The 15649-nt window shown below is 41.8% G+C and overlaps 1 protein-coding gene across 7 annotated transcripts in view; it reads left to right on the plus strand.

The window, feature by feature from the left end:
- The first annotated feature begins 8774 nt into the window (after positions 1-8774).
- The window catches only part of CNTN2 (contactin 2), a 92306-nt gene continuing 85431 nt past the window's right edge, over positions 8775-15649 (plus strand). For 4 of the 7 annotated variants that reach the window (XM_067468047.1, XM_060772936.2, XM_060772937.2 and 1 more), the window contains exon 1: positions 9006-9261. The gene's annotated coding sequence lies outside the window, so the exon portion shown is untranslated. The other 3 variants (XM_067468046.1, XM_067468049.1, XM_067468048.1) reach the window with 2 other exon arrangements.

Consider the following 15649-nt stretch of genomic DNA (forward strand, 5'->3'; position numbering starts at 1 on the left):
TGTCAATCTTATGTATAAAATTGTGAAATTATAAAATGTATAATATCACAGAGGATTACCACCTCATTCGCTTCATAGGAAATCTGCTACAAAACAGGAGCTTTTTTGTTGAGTTCCAGGGTCAAAGATACAGATGGCGAAAACAGAAGAGCATGCTTGTTTCATCAATGTTTAACATTTACACAAATGATCAGCCACTGCCAGAAGGGACAGTGTTTCATCTATGCTGATGATTGTGCTATTACCACTCAAGCAGGGAGCTTTGAAATGGTTGAACAGAAGCTCTCTGAAGATTTAGGCACTCTTACTGCCTATTACAGGGGAAACCAGCTGATTCCTAATCAATTTAAAATGCAAATGTGTGCTTTTCATCTTAAGAACAGACAAGCATCTCAAGCTCTGGGGACAACCTGGGAAGGAATCCCACTGGAGCATTGCAGCACACCAAAATACCTGGGAGTTACTCTGGACCATGCTCTGACTTATAAGAAGAACTGCTGAATATCAAGCAAAAAGTGGGTGCTAGAGATAATATCATATGAAAGCTGACCGGCACAACCTGGGAATCACAACCAGACATAGTGAAGACATCTGCCCTTACACTTTGATACTCTGCTGCTGAATACGTATGCCCTGTGTGGAACACATCTCACCACATTAAAACAGTGGATGTGGCTCTTAATGAAACATTATCATAGGATGTCTACGCCCTACACCACTGGAGAAATTATACTGTTTAGCTGGTATTGCACTACCTGACATCCATTGGGAAGTAGCAGCCTCTAATGAAAGCACCAAGGCATTGACATGTCTGCCCCATCCTCTGTTCTCATATCAGCCAGCAAGGCAATGCCTTAAATTAAGTTTTATGACATAAAGGAAAGGGAAACAAAGGGGGGGGGGAGATAGTTAAAATATGGTATGTTGTCACAAAGTTTTGTTAGTAAATTAATTCTATACATGAGTCTGTTGTATCACTGGGGGTGTCAAGAGAGGGGAAATTATTGTACATATTCTTTAACATATAAAGAGGTTCCAACTACAGTAGCATTTGCTCCAAAAACAAATGAATGCTTGTCATCTGGTATTCATGTTGATCTTTCAGTCTTTATACTGTCACATCTTTTTTGTTATCTTCTCTTCTAGGCCTGAGTAGTAAGTGTTCCTTCTGATTGTTTTATCCCTTTACTTATACATACTTTATTTTTCTCCTAGTTTTAATAATATCTATTAACATATCTCAGAGTCGGTTCTTTTGTTAATATGTTACCATTGCATATGTAAATATAAAAATACTTATTGTATTAATCTATCTTCTATGCAGATTCTGTATATATGCGTAAATGTCTCTCTCGCTATATATAATCCACATCATTGAAATTCTATACATTGCTAAAATGTTAGTTGAACTATTAACCCAACAATGATCTTCAATTTTTCTGTTTTAGAGTAATAATAATAATAATAATAATAATAATAATACATTTTATTTATATTCTGCTTTATCTCCATAGAGGGACTCAGAGCGAATTACAGTATACAGATATAAGGAAAACATTCAGTGCCTTTTACACAGTGAACAACAATGACATACAATACACAAAGATAAAGACCTTCCCCTTTCTTCTTCTGAGTATGGAGGAAATGCTCAACTCTAGGCATGTTGTTCCATTTCTTCCATGCTGAGGAGCCTGTCGTCCATAGACATCTCCAATTGTGTTTTGCCAGCATGTCTGCATGGGGCACCCTTTTACCTTCCCACTGAGCATGCTTTCGAACTGCTCAGTTAGCAGAAGCTAGGGCTAACAGTGGGAGCTGACCCCAACTCACGGCTTTGAACTGCTAACCCTCCAGTCAGCATATTTTCTGCAGCTAGTGGTTTAACCCGCTGCGCTACTGCAGTACAGAATACAATCATATACATTTCATACTATTTTGATTTGAGGATTGATGACAATACCTTTTGATGCGGTCAGTTTTAAACATCTCAGCAACTTATAGTGTTTTGGAAGCATTAATTATATTGTCAGAGAAATTGAAACCAACAAGTGTTGGTTATAAATGTTTATTGGAAAGTACTACATTTTATATGAATTGTATGGAATCCATTTGACATGATGATAATGATAACTTTTAACATGATTATGGTTATTATGATTTACTTTATTCATTTATAGTGCACCTTTCTCCCGATAATGGGACCCAAAATGATTAAAAACATATTTTAAACTATACAGATTAAAAGCTATACAAAAACTAGATTGTTCAGTGCAAATCACTCAGTAGGAAGTTACTCTAGCTTCAATATCTAAAATCACTTTAGAATTAAACTATGGTCAATTAGATGATATTTCAAGTATATTGAACATGTTTTCATATTCATGTGTTTTCAGCAAGAAATTATAATCAAGGCTGCTGATATAATGCAGATAATGCTTCCTTTAAGGCATGTGATGCGGGTAGGTTAAGAGATCATTCCTTTATGTTGGACATGTAACAATGTTTTAATTTTGTATTAGAAAAGTCTTATATATTTGTAGGCACAAATGTACATTTACATTCTAAATTATAAACGTAACCGATTTGTGGATGGGTTCTCTATGTTATTATCATCACTATAATACTACAGGATCAGGACTATACATATTCACCATCTATCCTTCAATTGTCAGAATATCTTATAGCTTTAGTCATGCATGAATGCATATTTTGCAACTGTCAACTTTGAGAAAATGTATTATTTGATACATGATCAGCTTAAATTGATGTATATACTTAGCTTATGTTCATATGCTTGTATACCTTTCCCCTTTCTCTCTCTTTCTCTGTTCCTTTTCCTCTTTCTTTGCACTTATATTTTTTGAAATCTAATTTTAAAAATATATGGATTGGTGATGAGCCAGCAAGAGCTGACACTTCTTGCAAATCTAGCATCGAAGAATCAAAGGCATACATTTAAATGACAACAGTCCCTAGACAGTAACTTTCGTATGCAACAACTGAACGATAATGGAGTTATCTATCTGAGATGCGATAGAAAAATAGATGCTTCTTACTTTTCCTAACAATATAGCAATTCTTCCTGCAAAAAACATTAGGAAGTTAAAAATACAGTAATATTTGAAATGTTATTGCAGAAATATGATTGCACAAAACCTAGTCATAAACAACATTTGCAGATCATCTGTCCAGTGGGAGTTGACCAGTATTCTCTACAGACTAGACCTCTAGGGCATTGAAAAGGAGTATTTCCCGGCTGCCATGTGTTTTAGCAGCAGTTTCTTACAATCCCTATGTCCTCACAGCATGCCACCTACAGAGCGTTGAGCTTGAAACAAAGCAACACCAAAAAAAAAAATGAAAACGATTGACTTCTTATTTCCCAAGACAAAAGTAGGGAGGGGGGAGGAAAAAAGAGAAATATTCATGAAGCCCAAAAGAAACTGTTTAGTTTAGATTTAAGGAAAGACGTGTCTGACTAAAAATCATCCCCCATCTCTGGTCCCCTAGATGTATTGGTTTACAATTCTTAGTCAACATTTTGGTTGAGGATGATGGGACTTTGGCTGTGCTCCATAAAATAAGTGTATCAATCAAAACACTCAGGGCGACTACAGCACTGCACCTACGATGGAGAAGAAACTGAATGTGTAAATATGGTAATTTTTTTCATTATAATAATTTCCTCCATTACAGTTCAGAATTGCCTCTCTTATTTCATTTCCATTTGCACCTTGCAACACAGAGCACAAAATTAATTCATTGCCTTTCCTAAAAACTCACTGCTATAGTCCTGAATTTTTTTCAGGACATATTGGTTTGCCAAAGTGCAGAAATTATAGTAAGGGAAGCAAGGGAACTCCTCTACATTTTAAGGGGAAGATAAAGGTCCACATGCACAGAAACATCTTTCCTGAATTCAATACATTCTGAAATATTGCAATATTCACACTTGCCTCAAACATACAAGAGTTCTTTCTCCCACCCTGGACACTCCACAGAAATATAAACCCCACTTGCCTCGTTTCCAACAGACCTCACAACCTCTGAGGATGCCTGCCATAGATGTGGGCAGAACATCAAGAGAGAATGCTGTGAGAACATGGCCATACAGCCTAGAAAACTCACAGCAACCCAGTGATTCCAGCCATGAAAGCCTTTGACAACATTCTGAAATAATTTCTTTAGGTATGTTAGTCACAAAATGTTGAATCTTTTCAGCTTTAGAAATCTGTTGTGATATGATTGCAGACCATTACCTCAAGCTGATTCTGCGGCCCTACAAGTGATTCTGAAGGAAACATCTGAAACTCCTTGGGCTGAACATGGCATTTGAAGCTTATTAAAACATAAGAAGAACGAGTCTGCTACAATCCAAAATTCTATCTAATCCAATGCTCTGTTTCCACAGCAGCCAACCACTTACCTTTGGGAAACCGAAAGCAAAACAGGAATGCAATAACATATGCTTTCTTGAGTGTTCTCCAACAACTGGCATACAGAAGCATATGGACTCTAATATCCATAATAGCTACAAGCAATAGCTAAGGGAACTGCTTAAAAGATAATGTTTCTTTCTTCCTGTTCCCTATAATTTGAGCATTGGTAAAACAACAGCCACCATTAATCCAATCGGGCATGTTAGTGTATATGTGCTTTCAATTTATTTATTTATTTATTTCAGACATTTATATCTTGTCCTTCTCACCCTTGGGGGGACAACCTAGAGCAGCTCACAACTGGCAATCATTAGATGCCAAGCAAACAATCACAATTAAAACACTACAATAGTAATAAAATCACAATTAAAACTCAAGTTTAAAACATCAAATTATAAACATTAGTTTAAAAATTAAACAAATTAAATCCAAAGTCATAATCTGAGGTCTGTCCATTGTCAGTCACATATGTCATATACATTATTATCGCTGTGTCTGCTGCTCAAATTCTTGGTTCCACAACCATGATTTAAGGTTTTCCTAAAAGATAGGAGAGGCCGACCTGATTTCATTAGAGAGTGGGTTTCATAGAAGGCCCTGTCTCCCGTCCCCGCCAATCACACTTGTGAGGGTGACATGATCAAAAGCAGGGACTCTCCCAACAATATTAAACTCCAAGGTGGGTCTTAGAGGGAGATACATTCAGACAAGTAAGCTGGGCCTTATGACACTTATGGCAATCCCATGAATTTCATAGGGTTTTCTTAACCAAGGAATATTCAGAAATGGTTTTGCCAGTTTCTTCCTCTGAAATATAGCCTGGCAGTCCCCTATCCAAGTACAAACCAGAGATGATCATGCTTAGCTTTCAAGATCAGATGAAATCAGATGCCTTTAGAGCAGGCATGGGCAAACGTCAGCCCTCCAAGTGTTTTGGACTTCAACTCCAACAATTCCTAACAGCCTCGGGCCCTTTCCTTTCCCCCCTCAGCTGTTTAAAGCTGAGAGGGGAAAGGAAGTGGCTGAGGGGGAAAAGGAAGGCCTGAAGCTGTTAGGAATTGTGGGAGTTGAAGTCCAAAACTCCTGGAGGGCCAAAGTTTGCCCTTGTCTGCTTTAGGGTATTTAGGTGGCCGAAATAGACAAGTCTCATATTGAATACACACTTTTTATCTAGTTGTCTTTCAGCAGGGCTTGGGCACATGGGAGGCAAATTGTAGCTCCCAGATGTTTTGAGCAACTGCTCCCATTGGCCACAGTATTGCCAGTGGTATATGTCATGGGGATTGTAATAGTTCACAAAGCAGGAGATTGGATTTCACCTGCTTAGAAGCAGTCCAGATTCTTAATCTCTTTTTAATAAATCAAAAAGAATAGAGAGTGGTTGTAGTGACTCAGTGAAGCAGTGAAGAATGATGCACTCTGCATATGCTCAGAAACTTTGGATATGGACTCCAAAATTTAGAAAAGAAGCTGGGAGAAGCCTCCACTATTTTGCAAAGCAGAGCATTTGAGTCTGAGGCTGAAGAGAAAATTGGGTTATCCTGTGTTTATAAGAGATAGGACATAAAACAACTGGGTAAAATAAATTTCACAGATTGATGCTGCTTTTCCCTAATGAGATTGTCCCTTTGGCTTTTCAGCAGGACCACAACATGGGAGGGAGAGGGGAAAGCAGAGGCCATGACTAAAGCAGCCACTCCTGCCAGATATCCATCTCCTTTACTGGCCCTCGCTTGCTGCCAAATTACATTCTGTGCCATACACCCAATTGTGGAAACAAACATTTGCCTGGTGAGAAAAGGTGGGTGCAAGTCTGGTCCTTTCCCAATTTGAATTGCCTAAAATATTAAAAAGAAGCAGAAAGGGGAGAAAATTCACCTTCCCCTAGTCCAACCCAATTCATCAGTCCCATTCGGGGGGAGGGGGGATCCAAGGCAGTCAGGCAGCCCCAGTTCCACAAATTCCTTGAGCCTTTCCTATACAATGTATTCAACACATAGCCTGAAAGTCATTTTGTATACAATATCGTCAATACTTTTGTAGATGCCCATAAGGACTATTGAGAGAAAGTCCAAGATAGACAGCACCAATCTTGCAAAAAGTGGCATTGATCTTTCCTTGTTATGAACATAACCTAAGAGTTATTCTATACACAATATTCTCAATATTTATGTGTCCAGGGAGAAGATTAAGGGGGAGAAAGTGAGAGTCTAGGACAATCAGGCAGCCCCAATTCCATCAACGGTGCTTTTTAACCGGAGCTAATCATAGGGAATGTATGACACCCTTATTAAAGCATCTCCACTGGCTGCCAATAAGTTTCCAGTCCCAATTTAAGTTGCAGGTTAAGTCTTACAAAGCCCTAAACCATTCGGGCACTGCCTATCTTTGTAATCGCATCTCCCCCTATGAACCGGCATGGGCTCTAAGATCTGCTGGGGAGGCCCTCTCTCTTTTGCCACCGTCACAAGTGCGATTGGTGGCAATAAGAGAGAGGGCTTTCTCAGTGGTGCCCCCCCCCCCAGACTTTGAAACTCCCTCCCCAAGGAGATCAGGCAGCCTCCACATTGTCCAACAAGTTTTCCAGAATGATTAGTCCCCAGGCCCAGTTAGCCAGGTAGCACTCTGTCCACTTCCCCAACCCTTTGACTTGCTGTTTGCACTAGCCCATGCCCAGCCCTTTATAATTGGCCCTGACCAGGCTTTTGGCTAGTGGACATAATGGCACCTGAACATGGAATTGGACCATACAATTGTTATAATGGAAATGACTTTACGATTGTATAACTAATGTTTGTTTTAATCTATTGTATTGTATGATTTTATTTTGCTATTATAATTGTAATTATTGCAGCATCGAATTGTTGCCATTGTTTGCCACTCTGAGTCCCACTGTGGGGGTAAGAAGAGTGGGGTAGAAATGTTGTAAATAAAAATAAATAAATGACTACCTGTAACCCTGCCCATTGGTTTGGTTTTTCCAAATCTTTCCTTGATGGAGCTATAATGAAATGGGTTTTTTATTATTTTTTATCTTTAGCATGTTTGAGTAGAAATTGTTGTATTTTATAATGTTTTCAGCTATTGTTATATTGTTTGTTAAGTGGTGTCATATTGTCGAATGCGTTTATTTTGTTCTAATTGTTTGTATGGTTTATTTCTGGCAATGAAATGTTTGGAAATCACCCTGAGTCCCTTTGGGGAGATAGGGCGGTATACAAATAAATTGTTGTTTTTGTTGTTGTTGTTGTTGCTGTTATTCCTTGAGTCTTTCCTATGCAGCTCAGTTGGGTCATTTTATATACAATACTCTTAGTACTTTTGTGCATAATAAGGAGGAGAAAGAACCCAAGGCAGCCAGGCAGCCCCAAATCTTATTATATACAACCTTAAGGTCATTTTCTACACAATAATCACAATACATTTGTGCATAAGGAAGATGGGGGGGGGGAGGGAGGGAAAGAGAGAGATAGCCAATACTTTTGTGCATAAAGAAGAGCTTGGAAGGAGAGGAGAGAGAAAGAGAGCACAAGACAGCCAGGCAGCCCCAATTCTTTCCTTTACCTAGTGGTTTTCAACCTGTGACCCATGGCTCAGAAGTGGGTTGCGAGAAAGAAAATCTGGTCTGTTAACCTCCTTCCTCTTTATTTATTTTATTTTATTTTCTTTATTTCTGCTCTTTTCCACAGAGATGACCAGCCTCACCCCTTTTGGTACTAATATTGGAAAGTGGTCCCTAGTGAAAGTGGTCCCCATTCAAGTGGTCCGTGGTCCAAGTGGTCCCTGGCAAAAGTAGGCCCTGGTCCAAGTGGGCCCTGGTCAGGTGGACCCTGGTCCAAGTGGTCCCTGGTCTATGTGGGCCTTAGTCAAATAGGCCCTAGTCCAAGTGGTCCCTGGTCATATAGGCCCTGGTCCAAGTCCAAGTGGTCCCCGTTCCATGTGGTCTCTGGTTATATAGGCCCTGGTCCAAGTGGACCTTGGTCCAAGTGGTCCCCGGTCCAAGTGGGCCCCGGTCCAAGTGGGCCCTGGTCCAAGCAGTCTCTGGTAAAAGTAGGCCCTTGTCCAAGTGGGCCCTGGTCAAGTAGTCCCTGGTAAAAGTAGGCCCTGACTGAAGTAGGCCCTGGTCCAAGTGGTCCCCAGTCAAGTGGGCCCTGGTCCAAGTGGTCCCTGGCCAACAAAAGGTTGGGAAGTACCGCTGTACACCTTATGAGATAGAACCTAAAAATCATATTCGCAATACTTTCCTGCCTAAGGAAGAGACTGAAAGGGGGTGGGAGAGAGAGAGGGAGAGAGACAGCCCAAGACAGCCAGGCAGCCCCAATTCCACAAAGTGTGGCGGGGGAGAAGCTGTCTCGCTGGAGCGCTAAAAGCAGCTGAGTGGGGAGAGACTCTGAATTATGGATGCTGCTGCAAGTCCCTGGCTGGTCCTGGCAAATGAGGTAAAAAGGCGGATTGGGAAGGGAAGTGGGGGGGGGGGAGGCGGGAACCCCTCTCTGGAGGGAGGGAGGGAGGGAGGGAGGGCGCGCGCGCAGGGGGAGGGGGGAGGGAGGGAGGGAGAGAGGGAGGGGCAGGGAGGAGCACATCCGAATGCAGAGATGCCGCAGTGGCTGGCGGCGGGCGCGCAAGCGGCGGAATAGCAGCAGCAGCAGCAGCATCAGCATCAGCATCAGCAGGGAAGAAGGCTCACCGGCGGAAGGAGGGCAGCAAGAGCAGGCAAGGCGGTGGCTCCTGCCTCTGCGCCTGCCTCCAGGATCCCGGGGCTCTCCTCGCGCAGCCACGCCGCGCACCGACACGTGCGGCCCCCTCCGCTCTCCGCCCGAAGGTAGGCGAAGGGGTGGCCTTTCTGCTGCTGCTGCTCCTCCTCCTCCTGAACATTTGGGAGAAACAGGCTGGGAGAATCCCGGGGCTTCCCTTCTTCATCCCTCTCTCCTCTCCCCCAATTTCTCTCTCCTTGGATCCTTCAGAGAACTTTCCAAGGTTGGTGCTCCCGTGGGAAGAGCGGGGGGAACGTGTTTGTGGGTTCAGGTGGTGACATCAGTGAGCCCAGAAGGGTTTGCTGGGGAGGAGAGCCAGGCTCGGGAGATGGAGCAAGGAGTTGGCAGGCACTGCCCAGAAGGAGAAGGAGGTGGGCAGGCAGGGCATATCCCTTTAACAGCTTGGAGAGAAACAGGAGAAGAGGGGAGTTATTCAAAGGTATTTGTGCTTTGATGGGGGCCACAGAAAAGAAGTGTCGGGAGTCTGAAGTGGGGGCTCCAATCCTCCCAATACTTCTAGAGAGAGAGAGAGAGAGAGAGAGACCTTTGCACCTGAACTATAAGAGGTCAGGAGAAAGACTCAATCCAGGCAGAGTTGGCTTTGTGGGTCCTGCACTGCCTCTTTTCCTCTTTCTCTCTCTTTCCCTTCCTCTCTCTTCTTTAGAGCTGTAGGGAAAAGAGATCACTGGTTCCTGGTGTGTGGGTGTCCTTTTTGGTGTGTTTACTTCTGCTCCTTAAGCCATTTTCGAGACATTTCTGCAGACAGGAGCTGCATGCAGTAGCAGTTAAGTTATTTATTGGCAGAGAGCATCAAGGCGGTACAGCTCTTAAGGCAGAGAAAGCAAAGAAGGTGAATACACACACACACACACACACACACACACATATGCCCCAAGATTTTATGTTTCGTTTGGCTGTATTGTAACCTGTGACTTGTCAAGCTGAACTGAGCCCACCTGCTTTGTTCGGCAGCCCACCTGTGTTTGGAAGGATAAACCCCAGAGTCGCCTTAAGCCAGAGATGAGGTGAAGGTGCACAATTGCAATTTGTTTCCTTTGGGGATAGCTAAGGAATTAAGGGATCAGCCCCGAGCTTTAGGAGCCAAAGCACTTGACAGATGGACTTCATCCAGTGTAGAGGACATAAGTTGCACCAGTTTAACTAATACGAGTTTCAAATTCTTCAGCTTTAAGGCGAAATGAAGTAGCTAAGATGAAGGTTTTGAATGGAGGGAGGCTCCATGATAATGTGTTGTGATCTGCTAACTTGACACACAAATGTATCGTCTAGCAAATGGCACTGAAAGCAACTACATTTTGTGAACTGCTCTGGATCTATCCAGCATCAGGTCCAACCATCTGTTCCTATTCCAACTTAGCAGTTGGATATCATTTTACCCAGAATTGGCCCGAGAGATTGTCTCACTGAGACAGAGCAGGAAGTGGCACACCCTTTCTTTCGATGCATAGAATGCCTGGCAGCCAGGTTCTTTCTGGATACGAAAGCCAGTGTGATGGAGTGGTTTGAGCATTGAACTAAAACTCCAGACATCAAGGTTTGACTCCCTGTGTGGCCAAGGGAACCCATTCTCTCAGCTTCAGGGCAAGGCAAAGTCAGCCCCCACTTCTGAACAAATCTTGCCAAGACAAGCCCATGATACATTTACCTTAGGGTAGTCATAAGTTGGAAATGACTTGAAGGTACACAATAACAACAAGGAGGAGGGGAAAAACATTAGTGCCTCTTCCTTCTCCTTGGAAGAGAAATAAAGTAATAATAAAGTAATAACAAATCAGAACAACTAAACATTTTCTGCCATTTCATGATTAGCATTTCATGGCCTCACTGGACTATTCTAACAACTACCTTGTCAGACCTCACAGAGAATACATTGAAATTCACAAGCATGTGGACAATTTCAACAGAAAGGAGGAAACCATAAAAATGAACATAATCTGGTGACCAGTATTTTAAAAAATTCGAAAATCAGGACAGTAAATAGAGAGCAACAATAAAAAACCAGGGGAATTCCTGACATGAATAAAACAGGGCCATCTAACACCTCCCAACAAAGGATTCCTCCAGGCAGTAGCCAGCCAGGATTTGAAGCTGCAAGGCCATTGAATGCTAATCAAGGTGGCCCATTGCAACATCCACACTTGCCTCAAATAGACAAGAGTTCTGTCTTCCATCCTGGACATTCCACAGATATATAAACCTTGCTTGCCTAGTTTCCAACAGACCCCTCAACCTCTGAGGATGCCTGCCATAAATGTGGGCAAAACATCAGGAGATAATGTATGTTGCCATACAAACTAGAAAACTCAAAGCAACCCATTTCATGACTGCTTCGATCTACTGCCTGAAGTGCGCTTTCCTCATTCCATCTTATTAAGGATGCACCTATGGTTTATCTCCTGCTGTTTCATGGCTGTTGATATCACTGTTCACAGACCCTTTTGACTGAATGCATATATGGGTAATATACATGGATATCCTGACAGCAGTCTGACACTATGGACCGGTGACCAAATGGGATATAGCTCATGAAAGTTCTTGGCACAATTATGTTTATAGAGTAATCTTAAGTGTGGGTGTGTGGATTAGCGAGCCACACACCCACACTAAAGTGGTCTGGTGGTTTGTGCATTGCACTATGACTCTGGAAACGATGGTTCGATTTCCTGTCTGGCTATGGAAATCCATTGGGTGACCTTGGGTGAGTCATACTCTTTCCATCAGAGAATGCTGTGTGCTAGTTTTGCCTTAGGGTTTCCATAAGTCAGAAACAACTTGAAGACACACACACAACCTCTTACCCCATGCCCACATCAGCTCACTAGCATGAAAATATGCAGCCCTGACATTTCTGAAGCTAAATAAGGTCAGGTTTGTTTCGGTCAGTTTTGGGCAAAGACCACCAAGGACCACTGGTCTGACTATAGATAGCATAATATTGTGTCTTTGATTAGCTTGGGTTCCAGGCTGGAAGAAAGATGGGATTAAAAGTTATAAAAATAAGTCTATGGTAGCTCCCCACATTCCCATCTCTTTCTTAAGACAACAAGAAATTTCAGACTGGTAAAGCCAAATGATCTAGTGCAGTGGTTCCCAACCTCTTTTTGACCAGGGACCACTTTGACCAGGGACCACTCTCCAACATTAGTGCCAAAAGGGTTAAGAATCAGTTTTTGGTCAATTTTAGATTTAGTCATAGTTTTTGGACCAGGCCTTTGGGCAGCAGATGTAATTTGCACTTTAGTGGACATTGACTGGAATGGCGTTGCGGCAGATGACATTGTGATTTTGTTTTATTGCTTTAATTAATGCTACATGTACTGGTTTTAATGACTGTTTTGTATTTGATTGTGTTTATATTATTGTAATTGTGATGTAGCAGCCTTGTACTGTTACTAATGTAAGCCGCCCTGAATCCTCCTTCAGGGGTAGAGAAGAGACAGGGTACAAATAATAATAATAATAATAATAATAATGTGATTATTTGGGGTGTTGATTCAGAAAATTGCATTGGATAGACCACATCAGTTCTAATTTCTGATACAGAACATATGCCATCCAGTAGTTGGCATCTGCCCACCTACAGAAAAACAATTTTAATAAGCTTCGGCACTATAAGAGGGTTTCGTGAGACCAGTCGCTCTCGTTGCAATGGTGTAGTAACGGTAAGGCCGCAGATCATATTTTAGTTCTTGCAGACCATGGACCACAGGTTGGGAACTACTGATCTAGTGGATCCAAAGCTGGCTCTACCTCATCCATGGAACATCTCTTTTCAGCATCTATAATCTCAGTGGCAGCAGTGAGCCACTAGGCATTGCTTTCTAACCACAGAGCTCTTTGTGAGTGGAAAAGGGGATTCCACAATAGCTGGTCCTTCCTCCACCCCACCCATTGAATTTCCTCTCAGGATTGGCTTGGCAAAGTCCTTAGCAAATGTGTGGAATTCTTCCAGATCCAAACCTCCCCCAGCCATCAATGCTGATTGTATTCTTGGTTACTTTCACACCTGTGTAGGTTAGAAACAGCCCTTTGGTTTTAGTCAAATAATTAGCTTTTGGATGAGACACCTGTGGGGCTGTGAATGCATTCTCTAATTTTGCCTGAGCTTTAAAGGAGCTCTCCAAGGTGTTGAACCTATTTTGTGGTTAGGTTCCAGCACTGCTTTGAAGTTCAAACTAAAACCCAGAATGGTATCATTACACTGACACAGAAGGCACCAGCTGCCACTGTAGGGAGTCACAATTGTCATTTGTAATAATATGCCTTGCATTTCCTTTAAGGCTACCATTAGCTTTATGCATTTTAATTAGGATGAGACAATCATTCACAAACATATTACTGTGCCAACAGTTTTTGTTTAATTTATTTCATTTTGTTAAAGGACCTAACCCAGCACAGCTTCCACCAGTCCAGTAATACTTGCTCTGAGACAGTCCACCCCATTTGGTGAGATAGCTTGATGACATCACCCCCATTTTCCTTCTGCGCTGAGTCCTGCCAATTGAAAGGTTAACATTTGGACCCCTGTCGTCTATCCAGACAGCACTTCACATAAACCCGTGTGGATTTAACCTCACCATATTGCTGCCCTTCCTGCAGTCATTCCCCCATCTGGCTACAAGTAAAGCCACCTGGTATGCCTTTTTCTGACTTACACACACACAGCTGCTAAGAAGGAGGCTTTAAATATGTGGGAAGGGAGTGGGGCAGATGATCAGAAACAAGGCAACTGCTTGTGAAAATACAATTTTTGGCTGGCTCTTTAGGTAGAGTCTTGTCTATGGAAGCTGAAAGCACATACCACTGTAGTGGTGTGTTCAGTATTATTGGCATGGACAGTGATGATTCATTGGCACTGTGTGAAATCCAAAGTGTAAGGGGAGATGACAGATTGACTGCTTCTGTTCATTCACAGAGAGAGGCATACAGTATACGTCCTTTATAGTATTGTCAAGTTGTTTACTAGCTTAACTCTTGTATGCATAGCAAGTGTGTGACAGGCAGAAATTTGGCAGGTAAAGCCTTTCCCAGCCTGGAGATATATTGACACAAAAAGAATCACTTGCTAAATTTCATTTTGTCACACAGCCGTTAAAAGCACTGGAGACCTGCAAAAACATTGATAACCTTAAGCTTGTTCTATCATGTCTCTCTTGCTGAGGGGATCAGAAATAATTTTTCCTATTACTTTCTGGCCATTGTTCATCTATCTGAAGTGTTTATCTTCACCATTCACCCTTGTATTTTGATACCAAAAACTAAAATCACCTGCAGAGTTACAGATATGTTATCCTGACTTCATCTCTCTATAACACCAAAATGTTCTTTCTCTCTCTTCACACTAAATCTTAGATATGGTGCCTTCTCACATATCTATGCTATTTGTTTTTGTAATTATTTTTGTATATGTTACTAATAATAACATACAATAACATTCAGGAACTGAAAACAACTCCATGCAAACAGTCAGATCAAAGGAAATAAAAGGGGAGAAGTACATCATTGTATACATTCCCCTTACCCCACCTTCTTTTGGAAAAAAATGTCTTCAGTATCTTTCAACAAGGATTCTACTTACTGGGGAATTATTCTTTTCATTTTTCTTTTATAATTTAGTGATATTAGAGTCTAAGCAAATGGGTGACAAAAGGAAAAGAAAAGTGATTGTGACTTGCTGACACTTCTTTCCTTCTTTCATTATGACTGCTTATCACATGAAAGGATGTAGAATGAAAGTGGGTAGTCCAGTCATAATAAGTCCTGGCTTGACTGAATGTAAGGGTCTGCTTGAAAGCAACAACAAAAATGGACAGGACTTAAGGACAGCTAGTGTGGTGTAGTGGTTCTAGTGCTATAGGAGACTAGAGTTTGGGTCTCCATTGATCTATGGAAACCTCCTGGCTGACTTTGAGTGAGGGCCTTTCCACACTGCCCTATATTCCAGAATATCAAGGCAGAAAATCCCACATTATCTGAGTGTGGACTCAGATAATGCAATTCAAAGCACATATTGTGGGATTTTCTGCCTTGATATTCTGGGATATAGAGCTCTGTGGAAGGGCCCCGAGTCACACTCTCAGCTTCAGAGGAAGACAATGGCAAACCACTTCTGAATAAAACTTGCTGAGAAAATCCTATGATGGGGTAGCTATAAGATGGCATTGATTTTTTTTTTTTTACCAGGGACCACTTTGAGCAGGGACCACTCCAACATTACTACCAAAAGGGTTACAACTTTAGATTCAGTTTGGTTATTTGGGGTGCTGATTCAGAAAACTGCATTGGATAGACCATTATCATCTCTAGTTTCAATAGACCATTATCATCTCTAGTTTCTGATACTGAACATATGCCATCTCCTCACCCATAGAAAACCATATTTAAAAATCTATTGCTGATATGGTAGTAGTAATCTTTTATGGGTAGTCAGCCTCT

The sequence above is a fragment of the Anolis sagrei genome, chromosome 4, assembly GCF_037176765.1.
Source record: "Anolis sagrei isolate rAnoSag1 chromosome 4, rAnoSag1.mat, whole genome shotgun sequence".
Taxonomy (NCBI): Eukaryota; Metazoa; Chordata; class Lepidosauria; order Squamata; family Dactyloidae; genus Anolis; species Anolis sagrei.